At 37.1% G+C, this 20845-nt stretch overlaps 1 protein-coding gene across 3 annotated transcripts in view; it reads right to left on the bottom strand.

The window, feature by feature from the left end:
* The window catches only part of rassf7a (Ras association domain family member 7a), a 33873-nt gene extending 17099 nt beyond the window's left edge, over window positions 1-16774 (bottom strand). The window contains exon 1 of one of the 3 annotated variants that reach the window (XM_014005551.1): window positions 16692-16774. The gene's annotated coding sequence lies outside the window, so the exon portion shown is untranslated. Of the gene's footprint in view, window positions 1-3644; window positions 4023-13148; window positions 13258-16691 lie in introns of those variants that run through there. The other 2 variants (XM_014005552.1, XM_014005549.1) reach the window with 2 other exon arrangements.
* Window positions 16775-20845: the final 4071 nt, after the last annotated feature.

Here is a 20845-nt window from a genome sequence, read left to right on the forward strand (position 1 = left end):
ATGGTGGTCTAAACTGTACACAAAGAAAGATTCATTTAGTAAAAAAATGAGTATGTGTCTTGTGCGAATGGAATTTCATCAGGAATTTTTAGAAGCTATGAAAACCTGTAGCATTCATTGTTTGTGCTTTCACTAAATTTGTAAAACATATTTACTATTGCTTCTATTATCAGCCTACCTATAAATCCATAATAAAAATAATTCAAGAGGCTAATTCTTTAAAAATATAAGGTACCTATTTAAGCATTTAGGTTAATAAATGTTGTCTAATAATCATGCTATGGTGTTGTGTGTTTCAGAAACTAATGCGTGCAACATTTAGGTATCGGTTTTTAATTACTGTGTTAAGTTTAGCATATGCTTGTGTTGCTTGTAATCTACTCAATCAAACACATCTACTTTCAATGGCAGGTTGGCTATCAAGCTTTTCAGCATGAGAGATGGGTCTGTCAGAACCACCTGCCTGTCTAAACTACTGCCAGCTGATTGAGTGTCTTGGCACCCTGAATCAGACATTTTCTCTTTTTTTTCTAGCATTTTGACCACCCCCTCTCTATTCCACGTCCCTTGGCGTAGAATTTACTGCCCGAAGAGCTGTGTGTACTGAGAGTATATACACAGCATGCCTGGTTAAGCAAGGGAACAACCTGCTCTTCACTAATATACACATATCCAAGGATACCTACTCGCAGTCACATGAGCATCCCTAAGGGCAGGGATGTTTACCTTCGCTACAGTCACTATACGTGGTCAATTTAAGAGCTACAAAGAGAAGAACAAACATAAATGTTCAGAAACCCCAGCAACAGGAACCCGGCACTAGTCAAGAAAAGTTACAACATGACAGTAAATATGAGGTGATGGGGTTTGATGATGTCACAGCAAGTACAACTGAAGGCCATGGGAAGTTCAACTTGACACAAATTGACAGCATTCACTCAGGAGAACTTTATGGTTTGGTGGGTTCAGTTGGGAACATGTCCTCAGGAGGACAAAAACGCTGCATAAAAACTCTGAAAGTAGATTTTTTTTGATAGAACCTCTGACCTGCACATGTTGAATGAACGAGAAGAGATTCAGGCAATGGTTCTAAAAGATGCTCAATGAGTTTAAAATAGTTCAACGTCGTTTTTTTGTTTTTTGTTTTTTTCAAAAAGGAAGACTGAGGACAATAAGCAAATAGGTACTGAGCAACTGACAGAAACATCCCCCTATAGGGAGAAAAACTTCCAGTTGGGATCAAAAGATTTAGACTTTTTTTTTTTTTTTTTGGTTGATCTACAAATTTCTGTCCAATTTTTCAACACACGCAAGAGATGCTTTTAGGTGTATGTCTTTAAAGATCTGAAAACAGAACCGCAGTGAAATTCCTTCTCTTAATCCCCTCCTTCCTCCCAGTAATTACAGACTCCCAGGTGACAAACTACAGGTCTGATGTGTTTGTCTTTGCCTCCTCAAATTAAACAGGTGGAAAAAAAAGTCATGTTTATGCTGGGCTGAACGCCAGGGTCTTACTGGTTCTGCTACCTAAGAACATAATACTCTTCACGGTACAAGAACACTGAAGGAACCATTCTTAAGAAATGTAATGCTTAACCATAAATTCTTTGTACCCCTAATCATTTGTAACCTTGTCTGAGAGAACACATACTGCGCAGGAACAAGAGAATGTTCTCTTTTCTGAAATCAGGTGAGATAAAGTACGCTTTTGTAAACTTGGTCAGAATGATTTATTTACAGGCGAGCTGACGATTTGATGAATTGAAAATGGGGTTGACTTTAGACAGAAAAACAGGGTGTGAGGGAGGCTGAAGGAGCAGGGGTGTGAGGGATGAGAATGTGATGCAAGGAGGACTGGATCAATCTTTTATCACTGCAGTGAGCTTTCATCCCTAATGGATCCAGCATGAGCARAGCAGAGCACTGCCTTCCATCACATTGCACAGGCAGGGGAAGGACACAGAAAAAAAAAAGAGAGACCAAGGGAAGTAAAGACAGATAGACACAGAGAARGAAAAGTCGCTTACAAAGAAAAGTGGTGCCAACCACCTGTCAAAAGAATTATTACAACCCTCAAATGTGCAAACACATTATTTATCAACAACTTGTCAAAGGACATTATATTGGTCCTTAGAGGATCTGCAGATGTTAYGAAACTGATAAAAAAATGACAAGAAATTAAGTCACTTAGCAGCATGAAGAGTTATGTAAAAAGTCTCCATCAAGAATCCCAAGAGACATCTTGCTCAAACCTGCCTTCCTTACCATGCAAGTTGAGAAACAGACAGACACACTGACAGAAATACAGGCTATTTTAGATGAGCAGAAAATGTCGTTTGTGTATTCAAGCATAGAAGGAACAGTAAAAACATGGCAACGAACAAGGTACAAGTACTCTCAGAGGGCACGCTGCTATCTCCATGCTAAACAGCCTCATTCGAGTAATACAAAATAACAAATTTCCAAGAGGAACATGAGACATGAAGGAAAACTGTAAGAAAAGTAACTAAACAAGGACAGCAAGAGGTAGAAAATTTAAAAAAAATGTATTCTAACATCAGGGCTATTCTTACACTGCTGGTTTCCCACTTTCCATGTAGCATTCGTGATGATGATAAACTAAACAGATATTTGGAAACATTTTTTCATCATGTRTCTGCTGTCCAACAAATGGTCAAGAAACATGATGCAGATATTCTTACAAAAAGCGTAAAATGCGTTGAATTAAATAAGCGGAATGAGCATAGACTTATGTTCAGAGACCAAAGGTCAGTTGAGCCTGATAAATCTGAACAAGGATTACAAGTAACTGAAATTTAAAAAAAGCAATTACTCTAACTAACTTAATGTTTCATTTAGCTATCATTATACTTAAATTGTTCCTCTTCTAATAACCTGTTATTAAATTCCTGGCATTATCTCTTTAGAAACCTCCTACTGTGGTGTTAGCGAGTTTTCAATCGATTGCCTTGATTAGGTGACAAGTACTGCCTGCTAATGAGTTGCAATGTCAGACACAAGCCATGCTAAGAATTTTTAAACACAAAGTTAGCCATGCATAAAGACTAACCAGTGTTCAAATAAGATAGGTTAGAGCTATTTGGAGCATTGAATTAGCATCTTGTTAGCATTTAAAGTGTGCACCTTTTTAACAAGTTACCTAAACTGTTCCAAAGTTTTGTGGGAAATCCTTTTTAATCTGTGTGACAGGAGATCAGTATGCTTACTTCATAGTTTAAAACCACACATTAGGATGCTGATTCTGTAGTCACACAACCCAAAACAGGTGAAAGAGTCTTTGCATAAGTAAACAATAAGTGAAGTTTCAACCCAAAAACGTTTGATTTCTTTTGTTCCACACGAGTACTTGGGTGGCGGGTCTAGCTTCAACAGGTGCCTACATGTAAAGACACGGTTCAGCTCTGCAAAGTCACAGCACACACTCCTCTTTGTCTGTTCATAAAAAAAAATCTTGGCATCTAAAAAATAAAAAGCAAAGCAAATCAGACATATTTACTTTAACGCTTCTCTTAATACAGTATGTAGTGCTGCCACAACTAAATCAGCTGAATCCAGGGAAATTTCTTGACMCTGAAATTCAAGCCAAATATTCAAACGATTCACCAAGATGCTCTTACACTCACCTAGAAAAAGGATGGATCCTTTAATGCTCTTTAAAATGTCAAACTTCCTCTCTGTTTATATTCTCTCCTTCCTTCTTGCTCCGTCAGGGAAATCCTTCAGTCCTCACAGGGCAGAGGAGCCGGCTGTTCGGCTTGTGTGCACGGAAGCCTGCGGGCGTGTGAATGTGAGGAAYATGTGAATCCAGCACAGTTCAGAAGGCAGTCAGACGTGGTCACAAAGAAACTGAAACGGTGTCACAACTTCTCCTTCACTCAATCCTGCTCTTTTTGTTGCTGGCTGCCTCAGGAATGCACATCTAATGGGTGTCCTCACCACAGGCGAGATCTGAGGGACTGCTCGAGTTCTCTCTACGCTGCTCCTCCTCCGCCTCTCTGTCTCTCACCCACACAGAAACACACCCTCTCAGCCAGTCTTCCCTTTCTCTCCTGCTCTTTCTCCCCGCCCTTTTTTGTATGTGCTGACAGATCAAATACCTTGCCCCTTTTCAGGTAGCTGAAAGCAGGTTTTCTGCTCCTCTTTCTCGGTATCAGTTTCCCGAGTTTTTCCCATTCGTATTCAATATTTTGAAATGAGAGAGAAGATGGGTCGTAGGAAAATTCAAGAATACAAAAGCAGTATAAACTCAAACCTTCTTGCGTCTATTTACATATCTGCCTGTACTGTTTGCACGGTCAATAACCGGAGGCATCGACGTCCAAGTTCTGCTCTCCGGTTACACAATCAGCTGATTAAACAAATTAGCCAGTCAGGTGATTTTTGCTTCCTTTTCCTGGAATGAGGTAATCGTCCAGCTGACTAGGTGCAACAGGAGAGAGTGTGCGCGAGTATTTGTGTTTGAGTCAGACAACACCCTGAGACCAACAGGGACACTTAAGCCTCTGCACTTAAACCTGACCACTAAAGTCCAAAGAGCAACACTTTTAAAACAAAAACCAAATAACAAAATAAGGGCAGGCCGTGTTACACAATACCTTCTTGAATGCTCTTGTGGTTGTACCCACTGCCCCTCTCCCACACACAAAAACACATGCAACGCTGAGTAATGCGTGACCAATGAGCCAGGCAGATCGTGTGGGAGTCCCTCTTCATGACACARACCCTGCTCTCTATGAAAATCTCTCCTTTTTCTATCACCATCTTAAATTTGAATAATTACAAAAATTTTCTTGTTTGGTTACTGATTAAYGCCAAAGCCTGAAACTAGAATAGGGAATCAGTAAGAAAGTGAAAACCTGYTAAAACAGAAGTCTGGCTGCAAACTAGCTACCCAATAGAAGAACGCCATGAAGATTACTTCAACTAATAATAAAAATACATAATGAAAATATTGATTCTTATGTCATTCTAACATAATGAAAATTTAACTTGATGGACTTTTTTTACGTGCTTGTTGTACATTCATTTGAGCTGTCTGGTTCTTTTGTGATTAGTTCCTTAATTAGATTTTTATTTCTCTTCTGYTAAAGCTGTTACAGCCTCTGGTAAAGTACAGTATGGACTTCCCTATTAGAAGGACGGCACAAAAACTACAAGACTTAATAACATTACACTTGACGAGGAACTGAATCGTGGCTAAAAGAAGAATCAAGTTTTTATCCCTTAAATATGTATGACCTCTCGCATCTTGGTAGCTTACAGTTTTCTTTGAGTTTAACATCTAACAGTTCCTTTAATTTATTTACTTGATGTGGAATGTGGAATCCAAACTAATGAGATCACATTATGAAAAAATAAATTCTGTCTTCATTTGGGGCTTGAATTAGGAAACTGAAATTAAACAAGTAGCAAATATGTCCTGATGCATCTCAGTAATAGCATATAAGTAAAAAAATATATATATTCGTTTGAATATATACTTTAAAACTTTTTATTAATGGATCTACAATGCATTGACTCAGCAGTAGAAGGCCATAAGAAATAATTTGTMTTTTTATTTGACATCAGTTTTCATTTTTAACAAATTAATGAGTCCRTACCCACAACATAACTAATGTGAACATTAAAGATGTTCCAAAAATAGATGTCTGGCATTAATTACAATAATTTAGATGAGTGTAACCATGCAAACAACAGACCACTGCAATGTATGCTTAGCTAGGCAGAGTCGCAAAAGCCTATCAAGACTCAGTTCACGGTTACTGTATGTGAATTGGTTCGCTGTTCCGTCCAGAAAGCAAAGCTTTTGGCACATCTAAGAGCTATGTTGTCGGACAAATCACTTAAACAACACTCTTGAATCAAAATAAAGGATGAACCTCCTGAGGCATTGCTCAAGTACCAAAGGCAATTGTGAGAAAAGTCTGAGGTGCCAAGGAAAAGTGATATTTTAAAAACTGGGTAGTGGGGAAGAACTATGCTTCATGGGCCCAGATAGTTTGATATGCTTGTCCAACGTCACGCCCATATCCAGTTCGTTTAAGGGTTAGCTGGAAGATTATCAGCCTAAAGTCTCATTAACTCTGCTGACACCTTCCAAGCATTCCTTAGGGCACCTCCCAATGCTTTGCCCCCCACAAAATCTAACCCTCCCCTGTCAAACTCTACATATCATCGCTCCTTTCTGTGTGTGATTCCCTCTTACAACTCCCCTCTCTTCCCCTCCTCCAAACCTCTCTATGCTTTCGGCAGAGAAACCAAAGAAAACAAAGAAGAGGCCTAAATACCTTAAAAACCTGTTCTGTCAGAAAAAAACTGCTCAGTTTTGTATTTTTCAACGATTTACTCATTTTAAAACCACTCTTTTAAGTTTATAGCTTATCAAATAAATGGAAATAACCTGTCAAAACTAGTTGGTCAATTGTATCTCCTCTCAGATGAGGCAAAAATTGTTTTGAGATGAAGAAATAGACTTGTTTAATCTCATAAAAGTGAGTGAAACAAAGGTATGATAGTGCCTTTGCTGCCTACTATTTACCAAGAATAAACAGCATTAAGTTTGTGTTTTGGATGACCCCCTCCAATTGATTTGCTGAACTTTTCCATTTGTCATTCTATTTATTTATCCAGCTTTTCACAAAAAATAGAATTCAACAGGTGGACAACAGGTTCGTAAAGTCTAAAATATGGAAGGCAAACAGAATAAGAGGAGACAACTGAAGAAAACCTAAACATTTAAAAACTCTAAACTTGTTGACACTGGTTTTCATACTTATGACAAGCAACCAAAGGTCATGCCAAACATTCCTAATTATAGCATTGCTGTCTCATTATGGTCAGTTTGATGCTGTTGCTTCAGAAGTATAGCTGTCTTGTATGTTATTATGACTGGATAGTGTTTGCCAGCTAAGGTAATTGCCCTGGGGACGTAAATGCAGAAAAACCCACATTAAGACCGGACAAAGAAAAAAAAAAAGACCGGACAAAGACTTTTTGTTTTCTTCCCAGAAAACTGGCTCAGAAGATAATTCGTTGTTTCAAAGTAAACGCATGCCACTGTATTATTTCTTTGCAATAAAAACTGACGTTCTGGTGAAATACAGCCAAGAGGCAACAGTAAGAAATGGTCAACAGGTCTGGCATTTATAGTACGTTAGGGCTGTACCGATTAGTTGAAATAATCGATGACGTCGATTATGTAAATTTGTCGACGCAAATTTTTTGTTATCGATTCGCTGTATTACATAACCACTACGTGAATGTTCATGCAATTCCATTTCGGTACATAAATGCATCATTACGACTGTATTGGCATAAGAGTGGAGTTTTCCATGCTCGTCCTGAACGCAGCATCGCGCAAGAGCGTAATGACGTCAGCAGCCGCTGCTTCAGTTCAGTCTGAAGCTTGAAAACAAGCCTCGCAGCTCCTGGAGTAAAATTTACCGAACAGACTGCCTCTGAATTATCTGGTGGATTAATTATCTTGTGAGCACGACGTTCGCTTGCTCAAAGTAAATAAAGTACCACCACTTTCTTTATTTCATCCACCATTAAACAGAGACCGGTGTTAGGTCGAGCCACGTTCCCCCATCAGACGGTTCCCCCAGCGTCTCAAACAACAGAGGAGCTTCCCGACACACGTCTGACCTAAAGAGCACAAGCAGCCAACAAGTGTTGGATGTGTTTTGGATGTTCAAAACGTAGCTTAAATACCTTTTATTTATTTTAACTGCATCCTCTTGTGTTTATTTGATTTAAACATATTTGCCTTCCATGGACCTCCATCACACAATTTTTCTAGCGGGGAAATGACATCAATAGAAACACGTGGAGCTGGATTTTAATTTGTGCAATAAGACAAAATTTCTTGTTGTTTTCAACAGTTTTCACCATAAAGAAATTAGTTACACAACTGATGTTACAATACAAAGAGTTGGATGTTGTCTTGATATTTGTTAATTTTATATATTGAGAAATACTGTATATTAAATAAAATAATAATAAATAAATGCTTATTATAGTTTTTCCAGAGAGTGACTTGAATTTTGCATGATTTAGTTCATTTGTTAGATTGTTAACATCTTGCACTATATTTCTTTTACTTGAATTTTATATGCTTTGGTTGAGATTTTATATTGATGTTAAATCTTTTAAGCTTTTTTTTTTTGTTAAATAATTGACTCTAGAGTGCATAGTTTGTGTTCATGAAAAAACCATTAAAGAAAATATTACAATTTAAAGAACTGTTCTTGTTAATTTGATGAAAACATTTTAAATTTCCAGTGCACTCATGTCAGAATAACTTATAGATTAGTTGTTAGAATAATCGATTAATCGAAAAAATAATCGTTAGATTAATTGATTAGAAAATAATCGTTTGGTACAGCGTACGTAAACAAACTTGGTTATCTTACAAACACAAGACAGAAGAAAATACTTCAGAACACACACACACACACACTCACACACACACACACACACACACACACACACACACACACACACACACACACACACACACAAAACATGTTTTTTTTTCCTTTCCAGAGAAGTCCCTTTACAATGTCCAAATGAAGCACAAGGGAATCTCGGTTGCCTTTAGAGGTTTCCAAGTTGTCAGAACTTTTTTTACATTTTAACACCATTTTCTYGATCATGTCAATATGGATGGAGGACAACAGAGCTGCTTCATGGAAGAACCTCTGCTTAGCCTGTTAGCTTTAGCATTAGCCCCGATCCTATCACCATGTATATGTATTAGCTCAGCGCTACACATTCTCCTCTCGTCACTGAGGTCCTCCATCCACATAACATAGAGAAGAACGCAAAAATGACTCAGCCTGCAACTGAAAATATGGATGAAGGACCTCAGTTTAGCTTGTCGCGCTAGCACTGAGCTAATATATATGAGGCAATATAGCGTCGGCGGTAGCGTAAAAGCTAACAGGCTAAGCTGAGGTTCTTCTTCCAGGAAGCAGCTCTGTTGTCTCTGGTTTCATTTAAAAGATCCAATCATCAGATATTGTCCAAGATTAACCTTCAGGGTGGACATAGCTCGCTCACACCGATGACCTATCCATGTCATCATTTACCCAGAATGCTTTCTGTGTAAATAAAATGGCTCTATCCTTGTTAAAATATATTTTTMAAAATTTACAAAACTAAAACAGCCTACAGTATTTTTACAGTCTTTATTTTACAGTTAAAATATATGTTTAACAAATAAAGTCTAATGTTACAACTAATCGTGGATCCCTTTAATGCTTTCTAGTGGATGCACTGGCAATAACTAGCTTGAACCACATAGTGTCCAAACTCCTTCATTTATTCACTCTGTCTATCTGTGTGTGTGGTTGTGTGGGGGTCCCATTCTCCCTGAAGATATAAAGTCACTTTTCCTGTGAAGTCGCTCTCTCTTGAGATAAGGCTGTACCATTAGTGTCACACTGGCTGGCCTGTGCTGTGGCTATCAGTAAATGGAAATGGGATAAAACTAGCTTAAGCAGAAAGCTGTGACTGTCAAAGAACCCTCAGCAGTTCAGTCATAGATGGGAAAACAATGACAGGACAAATAGTTTCCTTCATTTGTTCCTCTTTCTCTATAAGAAGAGAGGCAATTGCTTAGTGAACAAAAAAAGTAAAGAAGACAGTGACACATCACAAGGTGTGCTTGTAAAGAGGGTCTAAAGTGATGATTTACTAATGAGCTTAACATGAAGCAACAAAAATAGAAGACAAAGGACACTGGGTGACAGGGGAGCTATGAGGTGGGTACAGGTCAGAGGTGAACTTAAAGGGGCAATATTATGTGCTTCTCAGGCATGTATTTAAATTCTATACCATAATAAAGTATCTATGTCACCTTTAGTTGTTATTAAAATGCTGTTTTTTATGTTTAAATAGAAAATAAACTCTTCTTCCCATCACTTCCATTTACAAACATCTTGAAATTGGCCTCTGTCTCTTTAAGAACCTCCTTCTGCTTCTGCTCCGCCCCTTTCAACACGTGTGTGTGTGTGTGKGGGGGGGGGGGGGACTGTGATATGGAAGCTCAGTGTAGTTTACTTGGCATCTGAAAATACTTTTCCTCAAAGGTATTTTGAATTTGAGAATAACTGCACTGAGAAGTACTATTGGGAGCTCAGCAGACAGTTTCAGTTTCACCAGTTTGTTGCGCCGAGAGCCTGCAGGAGTCACGGGCAGGGGGTGGGGTGCAGGGGTGGGGAGGTGTGCTCTGTGATGAGGAAGCTCGGCTTGGAGACACAGCCCAGAGGATGAGCTGGTCCCAAAAGGCGGTTCTAGTCCCAACCTGTCATTTTTGCTCCTCTGCCTGGCTGCCTCAGGACAGCACAGGATTTCTCAAACATGCATGAATGAGTCAAAGTAAGACTCTGAGCATGTTTTTGATGAGAGGATAACATTACAACATGATATAAAACTAAAAAAAAAAGTTGATTTTACATGATATAACCTCTTTAAAGCTTTGTAAGCCTGCACAGGGTGAGCAAAAGCCCACCTAACTCCCCTGGACACATACTGACCCCCAGCCACTCTGTCTACACATATATCTACACAATCGTTTGTGAGGTCTTAAAATTTTCAAACATCTTTTTTGTTAAAATGTATTTATATAGTTGTTCTCTGTGTCCACATTTTAAATGTGTTTACAGCACTAATCTTTTTCTACATCAGTACAGAGTGTCTGCACAAAAGTACAAGTCAAACACCTGCAGTGACAACAGCATTTAAAAGCTTTCACTGCACCAGGCATGTCACTTTTTTCCTCCTGTGGCTTTATTAGATCAAAGGAAAGCTGTAGTTGTGTTATACCTAGCATGTCTTCTGTAGTTACTATCATGTATTATAAGCAAACACACACACACAAACAGGAAAAAATAATGTATTCATACACAAAGACACAATGGGACTTGCTCATAATGGAGCTGGACCCTTTTAATCGTACCATTTTTGATGAATGACATTTTGGTTAAAGTGCAGGATGAAAGCGAAACGGAGTGACCGAAATTTAGACACTTAAAGATGTGTTGAATTTTAACTATGATAGCAAGACTACAATCACCACTATTATTCAGGTTCAAGGGTGTTTGAGTGTGTGCTTGAGGAGGGATGTGCATGGGACTGAATTAATGATGTGCGTGTGTGAGTACCAGATTATTAATCAGCGCTTAGACAAAAGCCATATGTATGCAAGTCAGTGCATCCCTCCCGCACGTCTCCCACATATTTCCCTCTACGTCTGCATAAAAAGCTACCAGCAGGAATGTTAGGACTGTCAGGTCAGCATTGGTGACATCATGGCAGCCAGTCACAAGCAACAACAAGGCCTCAGTGCCAGTTTTCTCCTGGTTGCATCAGAAATAAAATACCAGTTTGAATCAATAACACCAAACCCAGCTTTAGTTCCCGCTCACTTTGAATCTTCAAAACGTAACCGAGCACTTAATACAAACATCAAACCTATAAAATGGCTTTGAATCAAACTTAAATTAAACTTTCTTGGCCATCTGTAACTATAAACCCGTCATAGGATTTTTTTTTCTCACAGTAAATTACAAGAAAACAAAGAGGAGTGGGTTTATCATCTAAATTCAAAGAATTCTTCAGTCATCTGGTAAAGTGCACCTAAGGGAGGGGCAGGGGTATAATTTCTTGTGTTGCCTTAGTAATCAAACACAGATGAAACCACCTGATCGGTTTGTACTGAGACAGGGAACTCAAAGGACACCACTTCAGGATGATAACCATGCCAGAAAAACCCCCTCAAAGCAACCCAGTTTCCAAACACAAGCCTTATTGTGTGTGTGCCATGACGAGACAAGCAGAGATCATGATCAACTGTTGAATCTTTAATATAAACAAAAAATAAAATAAACAACAATATATAACTACATTACTGTTCGCAACAGGTAAAATAACATAGATATAGAAATATTTACGGTAGGTATTTTCAAAACCATGTTAATCACTTATGCTTGGTTTCAAATGTGTATAATCAGAGTTAATGCTATGACTTGATTGATGGATGTGATAATCTTTATGTTGTTTAAAATGCTTACAAGTTTAAATTGGATCGGATAATTAGGGTTAATTCTACCAGTGTGTAAGACAACTAGCAGCTCAAAAACAATCTTTTGACTTATTTGGACAACATATTTTTATTTGCTAATAGTATTTAAAACTAAATGGGATTAACAGACATAAGCTTAGCCTGATTCAGCCAATGGCTATGACTGAGATTCATTAACCACATGTCCAATAAGTTTTTTTTCTTTTTTTAATTGTGTCAGATTCATGATTAGCTACACAGCACTCTCGACCTCTCACAGCTCAGTATTTACAAAGTTTAACTCTGGTGCTCAGTGCATGTTGGCTTTCTGGTGGACAGGTAATTATTGAACCAACCACCTTTTGTAACCACATTATAAAACCTCTTATTATTATGACAAATCAGTTTGTTTGTTTTTTTGGTTTTATTTTCCGAACGCCACCACAAAAAAGCTCTAAAACATTAATTATTGGCACACATGTTTGTAGTACTAAAAAAGAATAGGCTTAAAGTCTGTGCTGAACTGAAGGTCTGTTATATTTTTAGGCTGCAACTCTGCCCTTCAAAGCATTGTCTTTGGAATCTTTGTGTGTGACAACACGTCTTACAATGTCCATCTAAAGACTCTCACAACAATAGTTTAACAAATTTGTCAAAGATACTACAGAAAAGACAAATACACAAAGATGAGACCTTGAGATAACCTGTCAGGTTGGGAGTCACATATCACACTCTGAATGATTAATACTGAAGTAACATGTCTTATAATGCTACCACAGTGCCAAGGCCAAGTTAACATGTTCAGTGATGTTGCATGCCATGGCAACTAATACAACTAATCAACGTTTTGATCCAATAAAAACTTATTTCACTTTAAAACATCTGTTCTGTTTGAAAAGGACGTATTAAATGGAGACTAATCTGTACTGTGTGTTCTGCTTGATAGTTTTACAATATTCAACCCAAACAGAGTCATATCTTCAGGTAAACCAGAAATGTTGAAAAGTATAAGCTCACTGACAAAATAAATATTTTCATTAAACCCATTTGCTTAACTCACCTTCTGCAGTCTAATGATCTCTATGACAGTCTGATGAAAAAGGACAAGCGGGAGAAGAGGAAGAGCGAGACAACCCTGTCGCTGACCGAGTGTCGTGCTCGCATGCTACCTGATCCACCACAGCCTGCAGAGGAGGCAGCGTGTCGAAGACAGACCAGCTCGAAGCTATGCAGAGAGTGGGGGGGGGCAGTTTCAGAGACAAGCGAAGCGGTGCCGCCATTCCCCGTCACCCGGGAAACCAACGCTCTTTCAAAGGAAACTGGCCAATGGCAAACAGCGGCAACTGAGCCCAGACAAAAAGTCACATGACATCCCAAAAATGACTGAGAGAAGGGTAGAAGACAAAAAAAAGAAGTGTTTTGGTTTGGAGACATGATAAAAAGACAGAAAAATATTGCATTTAAAACTGATTTACAGACTGACTCTGCCCCATCCTAGGTAATAATCTATCCATCTGATTGTCTTCTAGGGCTGCACAATACATCGAAAATTTATCGTCATCGCGATAATAGCCTGCACATATATGCATTTCATCGCAACAACTGCATAAACTGCAAGAAATGGTTGACTCAAAAGTTTGCATTTATGCGTTTTGTCATTTAGATGGAAGCTTGAAGTTTTTCACCAATTGGATAGGTCYCTTTCTAATTAAAAAAAATTCAGGCTGGAATGGAAATGATTAGGTAGTTTTTTTAATCGTTGTTGTTGTTTTGTTTTGTTTTTTTGGCTTTGAACCCAGAGCAGAACGATATCAACACTACATATGTCTTTGTTCATTTATCGCAAGTCATATTGTCATCACAATATTAAGCATTGTTATCGCACATCGCAGGTTTTCCTAATATCGTGCAGCCATACTGTCTTCACATTGAAGAAGTTTGTTTTGRTCTATTTCTGTCTGCTWTGAAGAAAGCATCACACTGAATWACTGAAAGTTGAGCTTTAACCTGTGCTAATGCGTTAAAATGATYCCAATTTCCAAATGAGATCTTACCTAATTGCTTTTTATCAACCTTTTGATAATTACTAATCACATGGTTGATTGCAGTTATGACGCTTTTGTCATCTCACTGAAAATGCTTGATACTGTTACTAACACATTTAGGGGAAACTTTAAACACATTACACAATCCTGTTTTACAAAAGCAAATTTACCAAAGTAAARTACTGCTCAAGTGCGGGGCCATAGTGAAAAATCAGTAGCAATAAGTAATTTCAACAGAAATGTGCTTATAATATTGGGGWAAGGGTTATTTCTTGAGGTTTTTAAGTACATAGACACTGGCAGTTTCGCTTGTAAAAGGCAATGTTTAGTTGTAAAAGGAGTGAGGACAGTTTTGTTTGGAATGATAAAAGATTGTCTTTCAAATACTAMGAAGACCCATGTTATTTAGAAAAAGTTATGTACTGGTGGTAATACATTACACGTTCAAGCTTCCCATTTTTCTGCATTGACAACTAGAACAATCTAGAACTGGAGCTTTAGACTGGGAGAAGCTGACCCTCCACCCCAATGGTTCACACCCGCTGACAAACAACCCTCGAGCATGGCAGATGTCAGGGCTCAAAAAAGCCAAGAGAGACACATCATGTGGAAGAAGCAATCATGCAGAAATTCCTTTTCAGGCTGATTAATCTAATCCTATATCAGCTGCTAACTGAAGAAAGACATGACGTCACAACCTGATCTTTTCTCCAACTTAGGAAGGACCTCAGTAGTTTTTTTTTTCTGTAAGATGTTAGCTCTTCGTTCCTAATCCTAAGCTTTACTGTTGGTGGAAATGTTCCCTAAAGAACAGTGAGACGATACTGTCTTTAAATTGTAGGTTTTAGGTTTATTACTCAGGCAGAAATCATACATCTCTTACTATCCCAGCATACTGTGCACTTGAATATAGTCATTTGTCTTTTAATGCATTGCCTCAGTGCCAGTAAATTACCTTGCTACAGCTGCGGAGGCAGGTCTTCTCAGAAAAGCGTTAATGTACAAACAGCGTCAACTGAAATGCAACAGCAGCTACCGTTCTCAGCAGAGCATGAACTAGTGACAATTTAATATAGGTACTATAGCAAGGCAAAACCCTGATATTGAACCTTTTTTTCTTTTTTTAATTGCATGAACTACATGAGGATTAAAAATCTTGTTCATGCCTGCCATTGAATAATAAGGCATGTTGTAGCTCCAGGCTTACAGAAGATTCTTGGGATTCACTTGCGGACAGCACCTTCAACCCAGGGATAAGATGTGCTCATAAAAACACACCAAATAGTTTAACAAGTTTAAGCAACAATAACACAAGGGAACACAAATCATAGACTTCTTGTAAAACCCTTGTGCCTTCATTTAAAACGTTACAAAAAATATAAAGCAAAGATACAAATAGAAGGTTGTAGAATTGATTTCAAATCAGTCGATAAGGTAAGACATAAAAAGAGGAACATTAATTTGCAGAACAAGAAGGAAAAAAGGAAGTAACATTAAATTATTACAGGAAGTATGGGGAACATGAATAGGGGGAAATAAATAAGTTCTCAAAAATWAATTACAGAACAGGATATTATAGGCAGTCGTGTCAGACAACGCACTTTTATCATTATCTCCTTGCACTGTCACGTTCCTAACTTGTATGAGCATCCCATTATGTTGTTACATTTAAACAAATTAGCACAACTCAAACAATGTTTATTTTTTGATTGATTTTTGACTTAAAATGCAAAGTCTTCAAACTGAATACTGACTTCTCAGCTGAAAGAAAAAAATCTGCAGCTATTTAACCAATAATTTAATAGTGTCAGACAGCTGTTTTGAGCAATAGTTAAGACAGAATTTAATTGGGAAAAAACTGGTCATTGGTCATTACACTGTAATAAGCCAGTTACATAACTAGTTCTGACACTAGCTGGAAGCAAAACAAGTTTCTAAATCTGTACACTCACTGACCTTTTCATCCCACACAAAGCAAATTTTCTGTAAACTATAGATGACAGTTAAACTCACGGTAGAACACGTTTATTTCACTGACAATAAAAATATGGCTTGTACTAAAAACACTGAAACACACTGATAACAAGTGATGCTCTTGTTATTCTCAAAGTAATGACCCGTTTTATTTAATTTTACRTAGTGTTTTCTTAAATAGTTAACTTGTCCAAAATATACTTTTTGAAGATTCAGAATTGACCTAAGCACAGCCAAATAGTGCATTTAAATTTAACATGAATAAAATGACTAGCAAAACTTACCTATTTTTTTTTTTAGTTTTCGACTTAAGTTAACTGCAGAACAGACAAAGAAAAATCATGATTAATGCATTAATATTGGGTTTTTAAAAAAGGCACACAAGTGTATCGTTCTGATTTACAACTCTGTAACAACGCATGACGACAGTSAGCAAAGTTTCGTACTCAGTTAGCTTGTTCACGGCTTGTTGCGCAGGTGCACTGCGTTCATTTCCCAACACACTTGTTGCATCCTTTTAAGCTAAAGTTCAAAAACMCTTCAGTTTCACATTGTTCCTGTACAAAACATTACAGTGAACTCACCTTACAAAAAAAACTTTTCTTCTCTTCTCTTCTTCTCAACCCAGCGAACCAACGTGTCGCTTTATCCTCCTGTCCACTTTTTTAGCGTCAATTGTAACAAACAGGAAATAGATTCATTTGACTTCCGGTCAGTATTATCAAAATAAAGCTCCAAACTGAAAATAAGCACAGTCACAAAGAAATACTGGAATCTGTGGCTACTTGTGTCAAAATTCCATACACATGACTAAGATCATAGGATCATCACTCTTGTAAAAAAAATATATAAAATGGCAAACAGAAACATATTGGATTGTTGTGGTTTATAATAATACTATTACCTGTGTCAACACATGGCTTGAGGTTGTCAAAGAAAACTTAATCTCATTCCATTTATTACTGGGAGATGACAGGACAGCAGATTGCACTGGGACACAGCTGCATTCCAGTGARGTTGCGCTTTAAATTCCTCCGTCTAGGATTTTCTTGATTAAATTGTTTTTAACTGTAAGTGACAGAGCTGAGATAATTCCTACAGGCAATATGGAGACACATTTTTTAAATACTTGGCATGTTGTTGTTGTTGTTTTTGCTTCTGCCTAATTAAAGTCTAGCACAGAAACTTGTATTGTTCAAAACTGAGTCAGATTTTTTTTTTCCTGTGCATATTTTTTTCCTGACAGCACTACTCAAACCACATAATAAAGGGTGGGGGAAAAAAATCAATAACGCGTTTAAAATCCCTTACCCTGATCAATAAATTCTTATAAAATCTCATAAGGAGTCTTATTTTTCCTTGACAGCTATATTAAAAAGTCTGCTCAAAGATTGATGTGCAGTTTGCCAACTTRTGAAACAAACTTGATGCATGAAAGTATGTAGTTCCAATAAAAAAAAGTGTCTATTCCACTCCAACAGAATGTTTGGCTTATCCTTTTGGGAAGATAATCCYCATTTGCTCTTGCCACTCATGTTTCTTGAAAGGCATGATGACTCTGAAACTGGATAAGTGTAAAAAATGGTGCATTTGTTCCAGTACATCAGCTTGGTATTGGAAAGTAAGATGATTCTTTTTTTTCCATCTATTTACTGCAAAGGAAGTTTTATTTCTTATTGTCCATTTTTTTGTTATCCCAAATAAAATTTAACAGACATAGTTAAATGTGACTACTTTACAACCTGACTTGTGTGTATGAATTTACAACACTACAATAATAATTGTTAATTAGAGTTTCTGATGCACGTATCMCAATTTATTTCAAATTTTATGCACTTCTTCTCCTTCTTTTGACTCTTCGGGGTCACCTCTTTGCTTCTTCTGTTCTCGCTCCAACTACCTCCACATCAACTGYGTCACCTTTTTTGCCTTTCCTCTTTGTCATTTTCCTGGCAGCTGCATCGCTAATATATAAATATCGATTTTTTTGTTGTCACTATACATTATCAGCACAACAAAATTTTGTTTGGTKTTCATCATTTACAAAATGACTGTACAGTCTTAACAAAAGAACTATAAAGTTTAACAAAGAGAACTATAGAGTCTGAGCAAATAGTTTACAGAACGTATCTATTATGCACAGTAATTATAACATATTCTTTAAGGATACAGATGATTTAGTTGAAAAGACCCCAAGGAAAAAAACTTACTTTTTAAAAAATATCTAATTAATATACTATAACGTTTGGAGATGTAAGCTTACAGCCTTTATTTAGCATTAATGTGTTCATATCTGCAAATGTWAAGATGTCAAAGAAAAATGAGTTACAAGGTACCTTGCATTAATGGAATGTTTCTTCCAGCAGATTCTTGCRGTGCTGTACCAGCCTGAACTTATTCTACAAGTATTTCTTAAATATTTTTAAAMCTAAGAACTTGCCCCATCACAAGTCAAAATAGGACTATTACAAGATAATAAAAGTAATTATGAAGGTTTGTTTTCCAATGTGTTATCCTGTAATTGTTTCGCATTCATTCTTTGCTGCAATTACATTAAGAAGGCGCAGCTTAATAGTGTTTTGAGGAATGTACAACAGCATATCTGAACAGGAAAATAATTAGTTGAATTAGCTGCCTTTAGTATTTAATTTAGCGGTAAAGAACAAGCTGATGTGTTATCTTCTTTTCAGCGTRACTGAAGGAAYCCTCGTTAGGARTTTTTGTATGTTTGCTCAGTAATGYTTCAAAGTAAGTAATAAAATTTGACGGTGAAATGTTTGCTTTAGTTAAACGTGAAACATATTAGAGGACATGGGTTAAAATGTGTTTTATTTTGCTCGCCAACCCAAAAATAGTCAAAAAACATCCAAAACATTTCTGGTTTCTCCCTTTATCTATATAAGTGGGTGTGCAGAAAAGCTTCTCAGAGGCAGTCCTGAATTATCTCATTCACAAAGATTGCTCTGATATAGTAGGTGGACAGCATCCTTCTTTCCCACCATCACCGGCCTCTGTTCTTTGTCTGTGCCCAAGATACGGTGACACAGTGAGGCATAAAAGCACCATACTGAAAGCAAGAAAGTGAAGTAATCTCACAGATAAAGTAACTGTTTGGGAGTGAGTAAATGGAAATCATTACTACTTGATAAGAACCCTCCATCCCCCTCAAAAAAAAGTTGTTATATAACCACTCCTTACCAGTTCAGCACCTACTGACATGTGTTTGCACAGTCTGTACATTCCTCTAAGCATGAGACTACCTCTTAATCCAACAGGGGTTGAAATAATAACAACAATATAATAACTGATGAAATATTAACTGATGAAACTGATGAAATAATAACCGATGTACTCAGTAAAGCTGAAGCATGAGCAACGTGTGTCTCATGTGAGTGCTCATGTCAGGTCCAAATGAAATTCCATGTTAGGATTCCTGTGACAGCTCCAAAACGAACTTGTCTCAACATCCTATGCCCTCAAGAATTATTCCGGTATTGAAAGAGTCTCAATCCTTCCTCCACCCACTTCTGTAAGRGTTTTCAGTGCGCCTCACAACACAAAAGTCAATGGTTCACTTACCAAAGCTCTCAGAAAACTACCATAGTTCTGATTTGTTCCACTCTATTTCTTAATATGTATCAGTATTTTCAAGGTAAAAACTTGGATGYTTTAAGCTTGAAAACATATAATTTTATATCAAACTAATGCTTGACATAAGGTCCCACTGGAGAAAAGAGGGGTTGTGTCTGTTACTTGCAATTTTTGCAGATATTGCCCTCTAGAGGTTATTTGAAACTATTGCACCTGTGAAATCTGCCACCAAAATAGTAGTTCCTGCACTTCSTGTTTGAAATATTCCTTTATATGACAGATAATCTAACGTTAATGAACGTGAAACTAATATAAACCCAATGTAATCATTTTTGAACTATGTAAAAACAGAGGTAACTTTTGATCTTCATAAATCCTATTTCCATCTTTAAAAGTGCAAACCTGAGATTTTTGTTTCGTTAATTTATTTTAATCCAAAGAAACATTGCAGTAATATGAAAGAGATTAGCTTGGTTTAGCATGTTCTTTTACATTGTTACATATGTTTATTATCTAACAATATAGTTTAAAACACTAATGTCCTTTATGTTAGTACAATGTTTCAGTCTCTTCATAAAAATAAGAGTTCATTTTATTTTCAATTACATTTTGCTCCAAACGCCGCAATAAAATGTGGTAGAGTAGTTATAAAAATAAGTTGTATTTTCGAAAATTAACTCAGAAGAGTAACTTCAGAATAGTTTCTCTTTGATCTGTGCGTGACTTTTTGTCTACGCTTACATATTTTTAGCTGCTAAAACCAACTAAAAGAATGTTTTGATCCAAAGATGGAGCAGAAGGATAAAGTGACAGATCTTTAACAGGTGGTTAATGTGGGAATATAATATTTATCAGTGACACTTTAGTATATGTTGCATATTAAATTAAAATTAAATGTCTTCATCAGCAAAAAAACTGCTAATGTTTAGTTAATAAATATCATACAACAGTAAAGGCTATCAAATAGTGGACAGATGACGTTGCTGTTCAATCATATTTGGTACGTGTGTGTGTGTGTGTGTGTGTGTGTGTGTGTGTGTGTGTGNTGTGTGTGTGTGTGTGTGTGTGTGTGTGTGTGTGTGTGTGTGTGTGCTTTTCCAACTCTTTATTTCTGCTGTCTAATCCTCACTTCTGCTCGGGTAAGAGG

The sequence above is a fragment of the Austrofundulus limnaeus genome, unplaced genomic scaffold (assembly GCF_001266775.1).
Source record: "Austrofundulus limnaeus strain Quisiro unplaced genomic scaffold, Austrofundulus_limnaeus-1.0 Scaffold31, whole genome shotgun sequence".
In the NCBI taxonomy this organism is placed as follows: domain Eukaryota; kingdom Metazoa; phylum Chordata; class Actinopteri; order Cyprinodontiformes; family Rivulidae; genus Austrofundulus; species Austrofundulus limnaeus.